This window comes from Ranitomeya variabilis, chromosome 1 (assembly GCF_051348905.1).
Source record: "Ranitomeya variabilis isolate aRanVar5 chromosome 1, aRanVar5.hap1, whole genome shotgun sequence".
NCBI lineage: Eukaryota > Metazoa > Chordata > Amphibia > Anura > Dendrobatidae > Ranitomeya > Ranitomeya variabilis.
This window is the reverse complement of record NC_135232.1, coordinates 125,486,454-125,502,840: the sequence shown is the minus strand read 5'-3', so window position 1 is coordinate 125,502,840 and position 16,387 is coordinate 125,486,454.

Here is a 16,387-nt window from a genome sequence, read left to right as displayed (position 1 = left end):
ATGCGAATGAGTGTGCCCCCCCCTGCTTGCTCAGGATCACAGCACTTGCAAAGTTGAAATACTTACCTCTCCCTGCTCTACCGCCGTGACATAGTCCGCGTTTCCTGGGCCCTCGAAAAACTTGAGCCATCCCTACCCCCCCACAACTTTAGCCAAATGACCCCCAATTTTCAATGCCTAACTATTATTATAAGATAAATTAAGATTGACAAGCTTAAGTAACAAGAATTGATGTTTTTGGCATTAAATTGGGCACTGTATGTGTTTTCCTGTCCTCCACTCACTGCCGACTTTGCTTCCCCATTGACTTGCATTGGGTTTCGTCTTTCAGTCGGATCCCCGACTTTTCAAAATAATCGGCTGATTTCACCCGACCTGACTGTTGACAAAGTCGGGTTTCGCGAAACCCGACTCGATCCTAAAAAAGTAAAAGTCGCTCAACTCTAGTCTTCAATGCTGCTGTTGGTGTCCTGATGGATAAGCAAATCTGGCTGTCCCCTGAAAGTGTAGATCACCTAATTTTCATCAAGATGAACAAGTCATTGATCTCCAATGACTTTTGCACCCCAGTTGCAGACTGGGCAGACAAGACGATGGTGTCAATTTCAGTGTGCTTCATTGATCTCACATTATTGCAGTCACCTTTATTGTAGTCTTGTTATTGTGACTCCTTTGTTGTTGCTTCTGTCCCTGCTGTTGCTACTGCTGCTGATGTTACAAACATTTTTATGAACTGTGGAGACTCCAAGATGGGTCTCCATCTGGGGGGTTGCATGTAGGGAAAGGGGTGTCAGAGGCCCATTATACTATTTCTACTCAGGGAACATTGATGCCACATTAGTGGTGTGTGACAATAATATTTGGAGATGTGGAGACTCCAAGTTGGGTCTCCATCTGGTGGGTTGCCTTTAGTGGAATGGGTGTCAGAATCACATTATATTATTTCTATTCTGGGAAAAATTAATGCCACTTTAATGGAGTGTGGCCATAATTTTTGAAATCTTCAGACTCCAAGGTGGGCCTCCTTCATGTGTGTTGCCTGTAGAAGTAGGGCGCTGAGATTTCATCTCCCGAGATCTTGGTGCCAAGATCTAGATCTGCGCATGCGCTGCCCCCCGGCGGCCATTTTTCCAGACTCCACCGCACAGGAAACCATGGAATTGCGGGGGGGCTCTGGCCTTTCACAAAATGTTGGCAGAGCGCACTGCAGCATCAGAGACACAAGTAGTAGCACCGGACACCCCTGCAGCACTGCCGAGCACCCCCTTATCCCAGCGTGCATCCTGCAGCAACGGTACCGGTAAGTAATATCCGCATTATAAGATGCTCCCCAATTTTCCCCCCAAATTTGGGGGGAAAAATGCATCTTATTATCCGAAAAATATGGTAATACTGAACACTCGGGAGATTGAATTTACATGTTATAATAAAAACAGACACTATTTTCATATAAAAGAGAAAAGCCAAAGAGAACAATGAAGCACCAAGAGAACCAAATAATCATAGAAAATCTTTATTATTAAAAAAGAAGTAACAGGTAATTATAAAACCAGAGAATGACAGGAACACATCACAGAAAGGGTGGCAGGGTGGACACCATTAGATAAACACATGTAAGTGAGTAGATGTTAATAAACATGAACAGGCATACACATGTAACCATGGGCAAATCAAGACTAAAGTGTATATCAATAAATCATTACACCGTGTACCAAGTCAGATATGCCCACAAATCATAGGCAAAAACTGCCAATTAGTAAACAGAGTGCGCAGCCATGACAAACAAAAAAGTATCACAGTTTACCTGTAGTGCCACGATATCACCCACCCCAACGCGCGTTTCGGCGCTGTGCCTTCTTCCGGGGACCCCCGGAAGAAGGCACAGCGCCGAAACGCGCGTTGGGGTGGGTGACATCGTGGCACTACAGGTAAACTGTGATACTTTTTTGTTTGTCATGGCTGCGCACTCTGTTTACTAATTGGCAGTTTTTGCCTATGATTTGTGGGCATATCTGACTTGGTACACGGTGTAATGATTTATTGATATACACTTTAGTCTTGATTTGCCCATGGTTACATGTGTATGCCTGTTCATGTTTATTAACATCTACTCACTTACATGTGTTTATCTAATGGTGTCCACCCTGCCACCCTTTCTGTGATGTGTTCCTGTCATTCTCTGGTTTTATAATTACCTGTTACTTCTTTTTTAATAATAAAGATTTTCTATGATTATTTGGTTCTCTTGGTGCTTCATTGTTCTCTTTGGCTTTTCTCATGATTATATGCACTGAACCACTATTTATCCTGGCACCCCTATAACATATTGATGTGGGTGTATTTGTTGGTTTGGAATTTATGATTTGATTACTATTTTCATATACCCTGCAAGTATGGCTAATTACCTTCTACTTGATGATTTAGAACTCTCCAGTCCAATCAGCACCCCCACAACCACTGAGTGCATGTCTTTATCTATTGCCTACTGCAACCCAATGCTATCAGTTAATTTTCTTCCCACTGTATTGGGCTGCATACAGGCACCAGGCAGCATAATAACGCTGTTAACCTGCAGATTAACTGCATATCTGCAGGTTAATAGCATTATTTCTGTTAAATATTTAAATAATATGGCGCCGGAGTCAGTGCGTGCTCATACCATGGTATCTGTTGTTTTTTTTTTATAACACTGTGTATGCAAATTCGCAGACACAGTGCCTTAAAAAAATGGAGTAGGAAATGCACCAATAAAAATGATCACTACCCGGGCGTAGAACAGGAACAATACCTAAAACATATATATATGTCAGGACTCTGAACATTTTTTACCTTTTGTGCATTGCTGCCCTTTTCCAAGATGGCGTCTTTGGTCTCATGTGCACTGTGTCTTCCAGCTATAAAACTCCACCTCAGCCTTCAGTCTGTGCTAGAGTATTCTGCCTTGCATCCAGCTCCTGACCTCTGATTACTCCCTGGCTATATACCTGCTCCTGTGAACCTGTGTGGTGATCCTGCTACTCTGCTCTGAGTTCATGCTGCATACACCAGTTTCCAGTAATCCTCCTTCATCTGCTGCTCATGTTTACTTCCATCTGCATTTGCTGGACATGTAAGCTGTTTCTGCTTTGCAAAAACCTGAGACTATTAACCAGGCCTCCCTGGTTGAGCTAAGATATGATTTGAACTGCCTTATAAGCTTATCTATCTGTGTTTGGACTAAGACAAGGATTTATTCGTGTCAAGTATCCTCAAGAATAACTGTGCTTCATAGACTTTCTGCTTGATTGCATTTTCCTCTGAAGTTTCCTATAGACTGCTAAGTTGCGTTTAATATTTACACCAAGTGTTGTGGACTTGAGTTTCTCTCTGCACCTGTTTGAATCACCGTGTGATAATATAGACTTTACCACTTATAAAACTGTGTCCTGTAGTTGTCTTGTTCCACCCAAAGAGTCTCCTGAGTATCCCCTATAATTATTACAATATATATTTAATATTGTTAGTACCTATCTATCTAGCTCATGCAGTCTTTATCCTCCATTTCCTCAAGATGGCTGGACTATCTTTGTAAATAAGCACCTGTACCTTGTGTCACCACTACCTTATTGTAGATTGTAAGCTCTTATGGGCAGGGTCGTCATTATCTTTGTTTTAATTGTTGCACCACCTTTAACTTTGCTACCTATGACTGTATGATCTGTTGAATTGTAAAGCGCTGAGGAATATGTTGGCGCTATATAAATAAATTGTTATTTTTATTATTATCTATGTAAATACATTTATTACTTTCTATTATTAGGTGTACTACCTTTAATTATAGTATATTATTATTATTATTATTATTATTATTATTAATTTATTTATTTATAAAGCACCATTGATTCCATGGTGCTGTACAGGAGAAGGGGTTACATACGAATTACAGATATCACTTACAGTAAGCAAACTAACAATTTCAGACTGGTACAGAGGGAAGAGGACCCTTGCGGGCTTACATTTTACAGAATGTACACTCTTAAATTCTATGACCATTGTTTATTCTTGTTTATTATACTGAAACAGTTCAACACATCCAGATCAACTGCTTAGACTGGAAGAAAATATGCAGTATCCTTAGCAAGTTCAATATTTCATTTGCAGAAAAAAAGAAACCATTAGTACAAGGACAAGAAGACAAGACAGACACAAATCATTTCCCATCTTACCCCATCTGTACTCAGTGCTTCGAGCGACTGATGGAATGTTTTGTGCTACACAGAGAATCCGGCATAGGTACTGAACAACCTAATAGTGTCTCATTTTCAAGATAGAATTAATGGCGAAGTCTGTCACTGAAAATGTAGTCCCATGCTGTTTACTAGGCAAAGCTCAGAGTTGTCATGTTACATTAAACATCACTGCAGTTGCTGCCCCTTATTAATTATGAAGCCTCCTGCTGCACCATTGCTTTGTTCCAAAGCTGTTTCTATTTGGAATCACAGCTTCTTTTCAAAAATATATCATGCTGAAAGCAGCCCATTAAACCTTCACACTTCCATTTATACCCAAACCAGACAAATGAGCTGTCACAAAGCTCTGATTCTGTTTCACATATCTTATACATAAATAGGAATGTTTAATATAATGAGTCTATGTGAATTATATGTGTATCTTTGCATGGCATGTGTGTTCTAGATTTGTTAAGGAGTATGACCCACAATATCTTCTACAAAGAAACTTCTTGAAAGAAACCATATTACAGAGTACATATTTAGATTCCACAAAACCCAAACTATTTTTATGTTTTTGCAAAATTTTCTAGCAAGTCAACTTAGAATAGTGTAGTAAATAGAGGAAGGCTATGTGCACACAATGCGTTTTTATTGAGTTATTGCTGCTTTTTTATTGCAGATTTGTCACAAAACCCGAAGGGTTTCCTGATGCCAGAAAAGTGAATAAGAATACTGACGTCTCATGCACACTTTGCTTATTTATGACTTGCAGATTTGGCGCAAATTTTACATTTGTAGCATGTCAATCAGCATTTGTAAAAATGCAAAATATGAAGTTGTGCAGAAATATCTGCACCAAACACTTAACATGCGAACATACCATAAAAAGTTTAAATAAAAAGCAGCTACTTTGTGATTATAGTGGATATATTATCAGCCTACACAAAACAAACCAGCATCTATGGTATATGCTCTGTACTTAATTTGTTTAACTTTTGTGTTTGTTCATGTAGGGTGCACTTATATAGTGCTGCAAAGCCAATTTGATCTAATAGTATGGCCAATTGGTTGTTAGCCTGGTTTGCGCACTACTTGTAACCATATGATTGGCAATAGAGATGAGTAAGTCTTGAAAATTGAATTTGTAGACTTTGTCAAATTTTCCCTCAAAATTTGCAGCAAATAAATTTGCACGAATTTCAATACTGTACAGCTTGTAAGTGCTCAGAAAATACATATGAAGGAGAGGAGAGAGAAAGAGAGAACTTTGCTGTTCCATAAGAGCTTACAGTTTACAGGTGAGAAAAAGAAGACATTTGTGACCATAATAGCTTAATATTTACAGGCGAGAGAAAGGGAGAGAGGACCCCGCTGACCATAATAGCTTACACTCTACAAGAGAGAGGATACCACTGACCATAAGAGCTTACACTTTACAGGAAAAAAAGAGGACCCCACTGATCATAAGAACTTATACTCTATAGGGGAGGGAGAGACAGGACCTCGCTGACCAGAAGAGCTTACAATATACAAGAGAAAGAGAGCCCAACTGGCCATAAGAGCAAACACTTTACAAGAGAAATTGAAAGAGAAAGGATCCCACTGACCATAAGAGCTTACACTCTACAGAAGACTGAAACATACCCAGTGATCCTGAGGATGGAGAATGACTCTGCCATACAAACTGTGCTCTGCTGGGACCAGTGATTTTTCATGGCTCAGGTACTGACCCCCCATTCAAATAATGATAATAAGTAAGATGTTAAGACTGCAGGGCATTATGGGGGAGGGCCACGCCACAATGCAAACTGATATTTGCCTGCTCTCTGGTGCATCAGTAGTATAGGAAATGGTGCAGGTAAGGGTTTTTTGCCTTTTTTTTTGCGAACCACAAATCTTAAAATATTTGTATTGCAAATTGGACACAAACTCGATCATCCACAGGTCAATCTCCTCATCTTTAATGTTATGTGCCCACGAGCAGTAATTGCTGTGAGTTAAATGCTGCGTATTTATGCAGCGTCAAATCTGCAGTGGCCAGTAGTGGCAGCATAGTGGATGGGATTTCTACAAATCCCATGTTCACTATGAGTCCATAGTCACCTGCGGATCACCTGCGGAGACTGACGAGCGACGAGTCTCTCAAGAACTTAGCATGTCTATTTCCTTAATAGAATGTATTGGATGCGGTAAATCCACATGGTTCAGTGAAAGCATGAGGATTTACATGGGTTTAATAGAAGTCAGTGCTTTGGACGCCGCAGACATACGCTGCGTCCAAAGCGCTGCTAGATCCGGATCGTGGGCACCTGGCCTAATTGCCACTTTATACAAGTCTTATCTGTGTGCACTTATAATACTAAGCAACTACTTCCCCATGGACAACAGGGAGGTATTAGTTATTTTTTTACCTGTGCTACATCCAACATATACAACTGTGGCCAGTGTCAAACCTGCAGTATATTGTTACTAAAACCATTTATTGATAAGTATTGCCTCTTTTTTATGTGATACTTATCAAAAGCACTTCAAATAGCATAAATTACAAATAAAAAGGCATGCATATTTGTGTCTAAAAGTCTTCCACTTCAATTTGAAAAGGCTTCTAGCTGCTGCCATCATACTGTGATGCTAGTCACTTCTCAGCGTCAAGTCGTGTGTCAGGATGGTCAAAGAGTCCAAGGTCAGAAGCCAGGAGGGTACATCATAAACAGAAGGAAGAGACAAAGACGTGGGCAGGTAACGTTTCAAGGTCAGAATACCAGGAGGATAACGGATCAGAGCAGAAGGGGTTAAACAGATGGATGGTCAGAACGAAGCCGAAGGTCAGGTAACAAAAGATCAAGAATACAGCACTCAGGGCATGGGAAGCACAAACCTCATTAGCTGAATGTATGTCTGGTAGAGGTCTGGGAGAAACAGCTCAGTTAAGTAGCGTGACATGCACCTGGAATAATGAACACTTGGAGACAACCAAAGCCTCTCAGTCACAGATTGGATAGTCGAGCTGTCAATAAACACACTGACAGCTTCTGCATACCCCTATACAAGATTGGATGGCCGAACTGTCAGTACCTGCATCCCAGATACACTGAGGAGTGGAACCGTGACACATACACTACAATGTACTTCTCTGTTCCTTATAAGTGGTAGTCAATAAGATAAAACCAACCCTCACCTAATTTACTTTTTTGTAATATATCTATATCTAAGCTGCACCACATGCAACACATAGGGAATGTGTGGTGTAATATATAGGGAATGTGTGGTGTAGTATATAGAGGATGTGTCCCATGTGGTGTAGTATATAGAGGATGTGTGATGTAGTATATAGAGAATGTTTCCGGTGTATACGTAATCAGCATGGTGGGCCCAAGTGGTATTATGCAAATTACAAAAGTGGTTATGGCTTAAAGATAGATATTATAGTATTGGACAATCATTTGAAGGCTCAATGCAAAATATTAAAGCTACTTTATTGAAAAGATTTAGAAAGAGTATTCATGGTGCAGTGTACAAAGCATTCCATATGATTTATTAGCTAATTTGCAAACATGTCTGTAGATTCTTGACATATTTTCACAGTACAATGTTTGGATAGGCTGTTAATGTCGTTCTTCGAAGTAATGACATATATAACATCCGGCATATTTTTACTACAAATAAATTAGTAATGGTTATTAGTATTCCAATAGAATTCTTTGGAGAAATAAAAATAATGATTTGGGTCTATTACCTGTCACTTTTCCCCAAACAAAGCTTTACTTTTCTGATTATTCTTTTGAAAGAAATGCAGTTATGGAGTAAAGGATTTTCAAGTTATTACTTATCCGTTCTCATATAATTGCAGTCTCCACAATAAGAGAGCACCACGGATCTGGCAGAAGGCAAATGCAGAAGAAGTTGTTTCAAAGCCCATCACTAATAGATACTTTTCCCCAAATTAAAGATGTTTTCCAGAACTACAGTCTTGACGCTCATCCGTGCTTTATGTTAGATCATTATTAGCACATTAGTAGGGGTTTGACACCAAGGAACCCCCAGCAATCTGCAGTTGACAACTACGTTACGTTGTGTAAAACATGTCTTTTAATGTAAGGTAGGTAGGTATATCCAAGGTCGTCTACCCTCGCTTTTATTCTTGAAAATTTTGGATTTTTTTCACCACTTATGGAAGAAAGGAGTTATACATTTGGTCTATGTGAACTTGCAATGACCTGGAGAATCATAATGCTAGGTAAGTTTTAGCATTTAGTCAATATGTTAAAAAAAAAAATAAACAATTGTGGAATTGTACTTTTCTTTGAACTTGGAATTTTTTCCCATTTTCCAGTACACTATATGATAAGACAAATGGGTTCGTTCAAAAGTACAACTCATCCCGCAAAAATCAAGCCCTCATACTGTCATAATGATTTAAAAGTAAAAAAAAATATGGCTCTGGGAAGAAGAGGAGTAAAAAACAAAAGAGCAAAAACGGAAAATCGTAAGGTTGTGAAGGGGTTAAATGACATTTTAACTTTCTTAGTGCTCTACAGCAGTTGTTAACATTTTGCAGAAAACTGTTTCCTGGTTAGAAGATAGTAATGGATAGATCTTGTAGGAGATAAGAACTGCTCTTAAGGCCCCGTCTCACTTAGCGACGCTAAAGCGATCCCGACAACGATACGACCTGTCAGGGATCGTTGCTGCGTCGCTATGTGGTCGCTGGTGAGATGTCAAACAGTGAGATCTTCCCAACGATCGCTGCTGCGATCTCACTGTTTGACATCTCACCAGCGACCTGTAGCGACCTGTACAACGATGTCACATGGGAGCTATTATGACGATTCAGTGTCTGAGTCGTCAACGAGGTCGTTGGTAAGGTGTCAAACACAGCGATGTGTGCTACCCAGCGGGACCTCAACGATCAAAAAAAGGTCCAGGCCATTCCGACACGACCAGCGATCTCACAGCAGGGGCCTGGTCGCTGCTACGTGTCACACATAGCGAGATCGCTACTGAGGTCGCTGTTGCGTCACAAAACTTGTGACTCAGCAGCGATCTCGCTAGCGATCTCGCTTAGTGAGACGGGGGCTTAAGTCAGTTGGCCACAAGTGGGAAGTGTGCAGCGACCAGGAATCACAGATTAAAGTTCAGAACAGTGCTATAGAAGACTACTACCATCTGCAAAGTGCGGAGATAGAAAGGAAGTCATAGCGATACACATTGAACCTTGTGACCATTATACTAAAAAAGATTCTTCCTGTTCAGTGAGTACCTACTGTAGCATAAATTGAGCTGGCGGCAGCATGATTCTAGTAGGCAGGAGTAAGGGGTGGGCTGCAGAGCAATGTGTCAAACTGGCCCTTGGAGACTAAATAGAATCTTACTCTGACCAGGTAGGAGCAATGGGTGCAGCACCATAGTGGATATTGATAGGAGAAGAAAGACTGTCACTCTAATGCTGTAAAGAAATAAAAATCCAGTAACACAAAAATTCCAAAACTCTTCTTTATGGGTGTGAATAGAAAACACTCCAGTCTGTGAATTAAATTGCCATGGTATTACTGTAGATAAAACAACTAGTTTCAGGTAGTGAAACCCTTAATAATTTTACCATACAATGGTTGGCGCTCATAGCAAGTGTGTAATTCAGCTACATATAGGCAATCTGATCATCGCCTATATGTAGCTGAGCCGATCGGGTTACGGAAGCATGCCAAAATTAAAAAAAGTTTTTAAAAATATATTTAAAAAAATACATGCACTCCCTGACAGAAGTTATGTCGCTTATCGATGTGTAAATAAAAGCTTATAAACTGACGGTAAATTCATAAATTCATCCATTGGTTGTATAAATTATTCTTTTCAGAGCTTAAACCCTCGGAAATGTGGTTTAGGTTATGAAAAAAAATTGGCATCAATGCAGAAATATTGATCAGTTAATGGACACAGAATGGTCAGATTTTGGCAAGACAAAAGTTTTGTCGCCCACAGAAAGTAATGTGATATTCAAACAAATAATTAACTTAAAATTCAAATACAAATATATGTTGCATAACATTGGTGAATTAAGTTGTGGTGCTATTAGAGTCATATTTAATATTTTGTGTGACTTCCATGAGCTTGAAGGACTGCATCCATGTAGTTCAACAATGATTAATACAATTTATTAATGAAGTCATCTGGAATAGCAAAGAATGCAGTCTTACATGCCTCCCAGAGTTCATCTAGATTCTTTGGTTTTGTCTCTTTCATCCTACCCCAAACATGCTCAATGATGTTCATGTATGGTGACTAGGCTGGCCTGTCCTTGAGCACGTTGATCTTTTTTGCCTGGAGGAACTTTGTTGTAGAGATGGATGTATGAGATGGAGCACCATCCTGCTGCAGAATTTGACCCATTTTGTGATTTGGAACATAAGAGGTAGCTAATACTTCTTGCTATTTTAGGCTATTGATATTGTCTTCCACCTTGCAAACGTTTTGCACACCCCCATATTGAATGTAACCCCAGACCATGATCTTTCCACCACTAAATTTAACTGTTTTCTGGGTGTATTTTGAATCCATACGGGCTCCAGTAGCTTTGGGACTTTGCAATTGCCACACGGATTTTTATTTGCCTTTTGTTTAGTGCTAGCTTATGGGCACTGATTCAACCATGGAGGCCAGTTCGAGACAGAATCCTACAAACTGTTCTAGTTGACCTAGGGACATGAGGTGACCAGGCCTGTTGGAGCTCTGCTTCAGTAGAAGAGGGGCTTGCTTTGGATTTTCTAACCAACAAACGTTCCTCCTGAGCAGTTATCTTGCGGGGTTTGCCAGACCTGGGCTTGTCAAACACATCTCCAGTCTCTTCAAATCTTTTTTTAATTCTTTGTACTTGACGCTGAGACACATTAAAGGTGCCAGCCACCTCTGCAGTGGATCTGGTCTTCAGCCTCTTGATAATCCAGGCTTTGGTCTCAGGGTGGATTTTTTGCATGTTGTCAGAGCTCAAGTTGCAGTTCAAGTGAATGTCTGGGGTGCTGGGTTTCTATTTTTATACACACACACTAATTAACCAATCATTACTGAGGACAGGTGAGGATGCAAACTTGGATTGGGTGCATTATATGACCAGGCAACAAAACTTTTGTCTTGCCAAAATCTGACCATTCTGTGTCCATTAACTTATCAATATTTCTGCATCGATGCCAATTTATTTTCTTAACCTAAACCACATTTTGGAGAGTTTCAGCTTTCAAAAGAATAATTTATACAACCAATGGATGAATTTAACGTCAGTTAACCCCTTCCCGACATTTGACGTACTATCCCGTAGAGGTGGGGTGGGCCCGTATGACCGCTGACGGGATAGTACGTCATCACCGATCAGCGGCGCTCACGGGGGGAGCGCGGCCGATCGCGGCCGGGTGTCAGCTGCATATCGCAGCTGACATCCGGCACTATGTGCCAGGAGCGGTCACGGACCGCCCCCGGCACATTAACCCCCGGCACACCGCGATCAAACATGATCGCGGTGTACCGGCGGTATAGGGAAGCATCGCGCAGGGAGGGGGCTCCCTGCGGGCTTCCCTGAGACCCCCGGAGCAACGCGATGTGATCGCTTTGCTCTGAGGGTCTCCTACCTCCCTCCTCGCCGCAGGTCCCGGATCCAAGATGGCCGCGGCATCCGGGTCCTGCAGGGAGGGAGGTGGCTTACCGAGTGCCTGCTCAGAGCAGACACTTGGTAAGCCTGCAGCCCTGCACAGCAGATCGCAGATCTGGCAGAGTGCTGTGCACACTGCCAGATCAATGATCTGTGATGTCCCCCCCTGGGACAAAGTAAAAAAGTAAAAAAAAATTCCCCACATGTGTGTAAAAAAAAAATAAAAAAAATATCCTAAATAAAGAAAAAAAAAAATATATTATTCCCATAAATACATTTCTTTAGCTAAATAAAATAAAAAAACAATAAAAGTACACATATTTAGTATCGCCGCATCCGTAACGACCCAACCTATAAAACTGCCCCACTAGTTAACCCCTTCAGTAAACACCGTAAGAAAAAAAAAAAAAAACGAGGCAAAAAACAACGCTTTATTATCATACCGCCAAACAAAAAGTGGAATAACACGCGATCAAAAAGACTGATATAAATAACCATGGTACCGCTGAAAACGTCATCTTGTCCCGCAAAAAACGAGCCGCCATACAGCATCATCAGCAAAAAAATAAAAAAAGTTATAGTCCTGAGAATAAAGCAATACCAAAATAATTATTTTTTCTATAAAATAGTTTTTATCGTATAAATGCGCCAAAACATAAAAAAATGATATAAATGAGATATCGCTGTAATCGTACTGACCCAACGAATAAAACTGCTTTATCAATTTTACCAAACGCGGAACGGTATAAACGCCTCCCCCAAAAGAAATTCATGAATAGCTGGTTTTTGATCACTCTGCCTCACAAAAATCAAAATAAAAAGCGATCAAAAAATGTCACGTGTCCGAAAATGTTACCAGTAAAAACGTCAACTCGTCCCGCAAAAAACAAGATCTCACATGACTCTGTGGACTCAAATATGGAAAAATTACAGCTCTCAAAATGTGGTAACGCAAAAAATATTTTTTGCAATGAAAAGCGTCTTTCAGTGGGTGACGGCTGCCAATCATAAAAATCCGCTAAATAACCCGCTATAAAAGTAAATCAAACCCCCCTTCATCACCCCCTTAGTTAGGGAAAAATAAAAAAATTAAAAAATGTATTTATTTCCATTTTCCCATTAGGGTTAGGGTTAGGGCTAGAGTTAGGACTAGAGTTAGGGCTAGGGTTAGGGTTAGGGCTAGGGTTGGGGCTACAGTTAGGGTTGGGGCTAAAGATAGGGTTAGGGTTTGGATTACATTTACGGTTGGGAATAGGGTTGGGTGTGTCTGGGTTAGAGGAGTGGTTAGGGTTACTGTTGGGATTAGGGTAAGGGGTGTGTTTGGATTAGGGTTTCAGTTATAATTGGGGGGTTTCCACTGTTTAGGCACATTAGGGGCTCTCCAAACGGGACATGGCATCCGATCTGAATTGCAGCCAATTCTGCGTTGAAAAAGGAAAACAGTGCTCCTTCCCTTCAGAGCTCTCCCGTGTGCCCAAACAGGGGTTTACCCCAACATATGGGGTATCAGCGTACTCAGGACAAATTGGACATCATCTTTTGGGGTCCAATTTATCCTGCTACCCTTGGGAAAATACAAAACTGGGGGCCAAAAAATAAGTTTTGTGGGAAAAAAAAGATTTTTTATTTTCACGGCTCTGCGTTGTAAACTGTAGTGAAACACTTGGGGTTCAAAGTTCTCACAACACATCTAGATAAGTTCCTTGGGGGGTCTAGTTTCCAATATGGGGTCACTTGTGGGGGGTTTGTACTGTTTGGGTACATCAGGGGCTCTGCAAATGCAACGTGACGCCTGCAGACCAATCCATTTAAGTCTGCATTCCAAATGGCGCTCCTTCCCTTCCGAGCTCTGTCATGCGCCCAAACAGTGATTCCCCCCCACATATGGGGTATCAGCGTACTCAGGACAAATTGGACAACAACTTTTGGGGTCCAATTTATCCTGATACCCTTGTGAAAATACAAAACTGGGGGCTAAAAAATCATTTTTGTGAAAAAAAAGGGAAATTTTATTTTCACGGCTCTGCGTTATAAACTGTAGTGAAACACTTGGGGGTTCAAAGTTCTCACAACACATCTAGCTAAGTTCCTTGGGGGGTCTAGTTTCCAATATGGGGTCACTTGTGGGGGGTTTGTACTGTTTGGGTACATCAGGGGCTCTGCAAATGCAACGTGACGCCTGCAGACCAATCCATTTAAGTCTGCATTCCAAATGGCGCTCCTTCCCTTCCGAGCTCTGTCATGCGCCCAAACAGTGGTTCCCCCCCACATATGGGGTATCAGCGTACTCAGGACAAATTGGACAACAATGTTTGGGGTCCAATTTATCCTGATACCCTTGTGAAAATACAAAACTGGGGGCTAAAAATCATTTTTGTGAAAAAAAAAAGAATTTTTATTTTCACGGCTCTGCGTTATAAACTGTAGTGAAACACTTGGGGGTTCAAAGCTATCAAAACACATCTAGATAAGTTCCTTAGGGGGTCTACTTTCCAAAATGGTGTCACTTGTGGGGGTTTTTAATGTTTAGGCACATCAGGGGCTCTCCAAACGCAACATGGCATCCCATCTTAATTCCAGTCAATTTTGCATTGAAAAGTAAAATAGCGCTCCTTCCCTTCCGAGCTCTGCTATGCACCCAAACAGTGGTTTACCCCCACATATGGGGTATCGTCGTACTCAGGACAAATTGCACAACAACTTTTGTGGTCTAATTTCTTCTCTTACGCTTGGGAAAATAAAAAAATGGGGGCGAAAAAATCATTTTTGTGAAAAAATATGATTTTTTATTTTTACGGCTCTGCATTATAAACTTCTGTGAAGCACTTGTTGGGTCAAAGTGCTCAACACACATCTAGATAAGTTCCTTAAGGGGTCTACTTTCCAAAATGGTGTCACTTGTGGGGGGTTTCAATGTTTAGGCACATCAGGGTCTCTCCAAACGCAACATGGCGTCCCATCTCAATTCCAGTCAATTTTGCATTGAAAAGTCAAATGGCGCTCCTTCCCTTCCGAGCTCTGCCCTGCACCCAAACAATGGTTTACACCCACATATGGGGTATCAGCGTACTCAGGACAAATTGCACAACAATTTTTGGGGTCCAATTTCTTCTCTTACCCTTGGGAAAATAAAAAATTTGGGGGCGAAAAGATCATTTTTGTGAAAAAATATGATTTTTTATTTTTACGGCTCTGCATTATAAACTTCTGTGAAGCACTTGTTGGGTCAAAGTGCTCACCACACATCTAGATAAGATCCTTAGGGGGTCTACTTTCCAAAATGGTGTCACTTGTGGGGGGTTTCAATGTTTAGGCACATCAGGGGCTCTCCAAATGCAACATGGCGTCCCATCTCAATTCCAGTCAATTTTGCATTGAAAAGTCAAATGGCGCTCCTTTCCTTCCGAGCTCTGCCATGCGCCCAAACAGTGGTTTACCCCCACATTTGGGGTATCAGCGTACTCAGGACAAATTGTACAACAAATTTTGGGGTCTATTTTCTTCTGTTACCCTTGGTAAAATAAAACAAATTGGAGCTGAAATAAATTTTGTGTGAAAAAAAGTTAAATGTTTATTTTTATTTAAACATTCCAAAAATTCCTGTGAAACACCTGAAGGGTTAATAAACTTCTTGAAAGTGGTTTTGAGTACCTTGAGGGGTGCAGTTTTTAGAATGGTGTCACACTTGGGTATTTTCTATCATATAGACCCCTCAAAATGACTTCAAATGAGATGTGGTCCCTAAAAAAAAATGGTGTTGTAAAAATGAGAAATTGCTGGTCAACTTTTAACCCTTATAACTCCGTCACAAAAAATAATTTTGGTTCCAAAATTGTGCTGATGTAAAGTAGACATGTGGGAAATGTTACTTATTAAGTATTTTGCGTGACATATGTCTGTGATTTAAGGGCATAAAAATTCAAAGTTGGAAAATTGTGAAATTTTCAAAACTTTCGCCAAATATTCGTTTTTTTCACAAATAAATGCAAGTTATATCGAAGAAATTTTACCACTATCATGAAGTACAATATGTTTTGAGAAAACAGTGTCAGAATCGCCAAGATCCGTTGAAGCGTTCCAGAGTTATAACCTCATAAAGGGACAGTGGTCAGAATTGTAAAAATTGGCCCGGTCATTAACGTGCAAACCACCCTTGGGGGTGAAGGGGTTAATAAGCTTTTATTTACATAGCATTGATAAGCAACATAACTTCTGTCAGGGAGTGTATATAAAAGTTCAAATCACCCCCCTTTCTCCCCATTCAAAATAAAACAACAAAAATCAAACATACACATATTTGGTATCGCCACTTTCACAATCGCCCGATCTATCAATAAAAAAGTATCAACATGAACGCTAAACTGTGTAGCAAAAAAAAGTAAAAACGCCAGAATTACATATTTTTGGTCACCACCACATTGCATTTACAATGAAATAACGGGCAATCAAAAGATTGTATCTGCACCAAAATGGTATCATTAACCCTTTCGTACCCGGTCTGTTTTTGCCTTCGTGACTGGGCCAATTTTTACAATTCTGA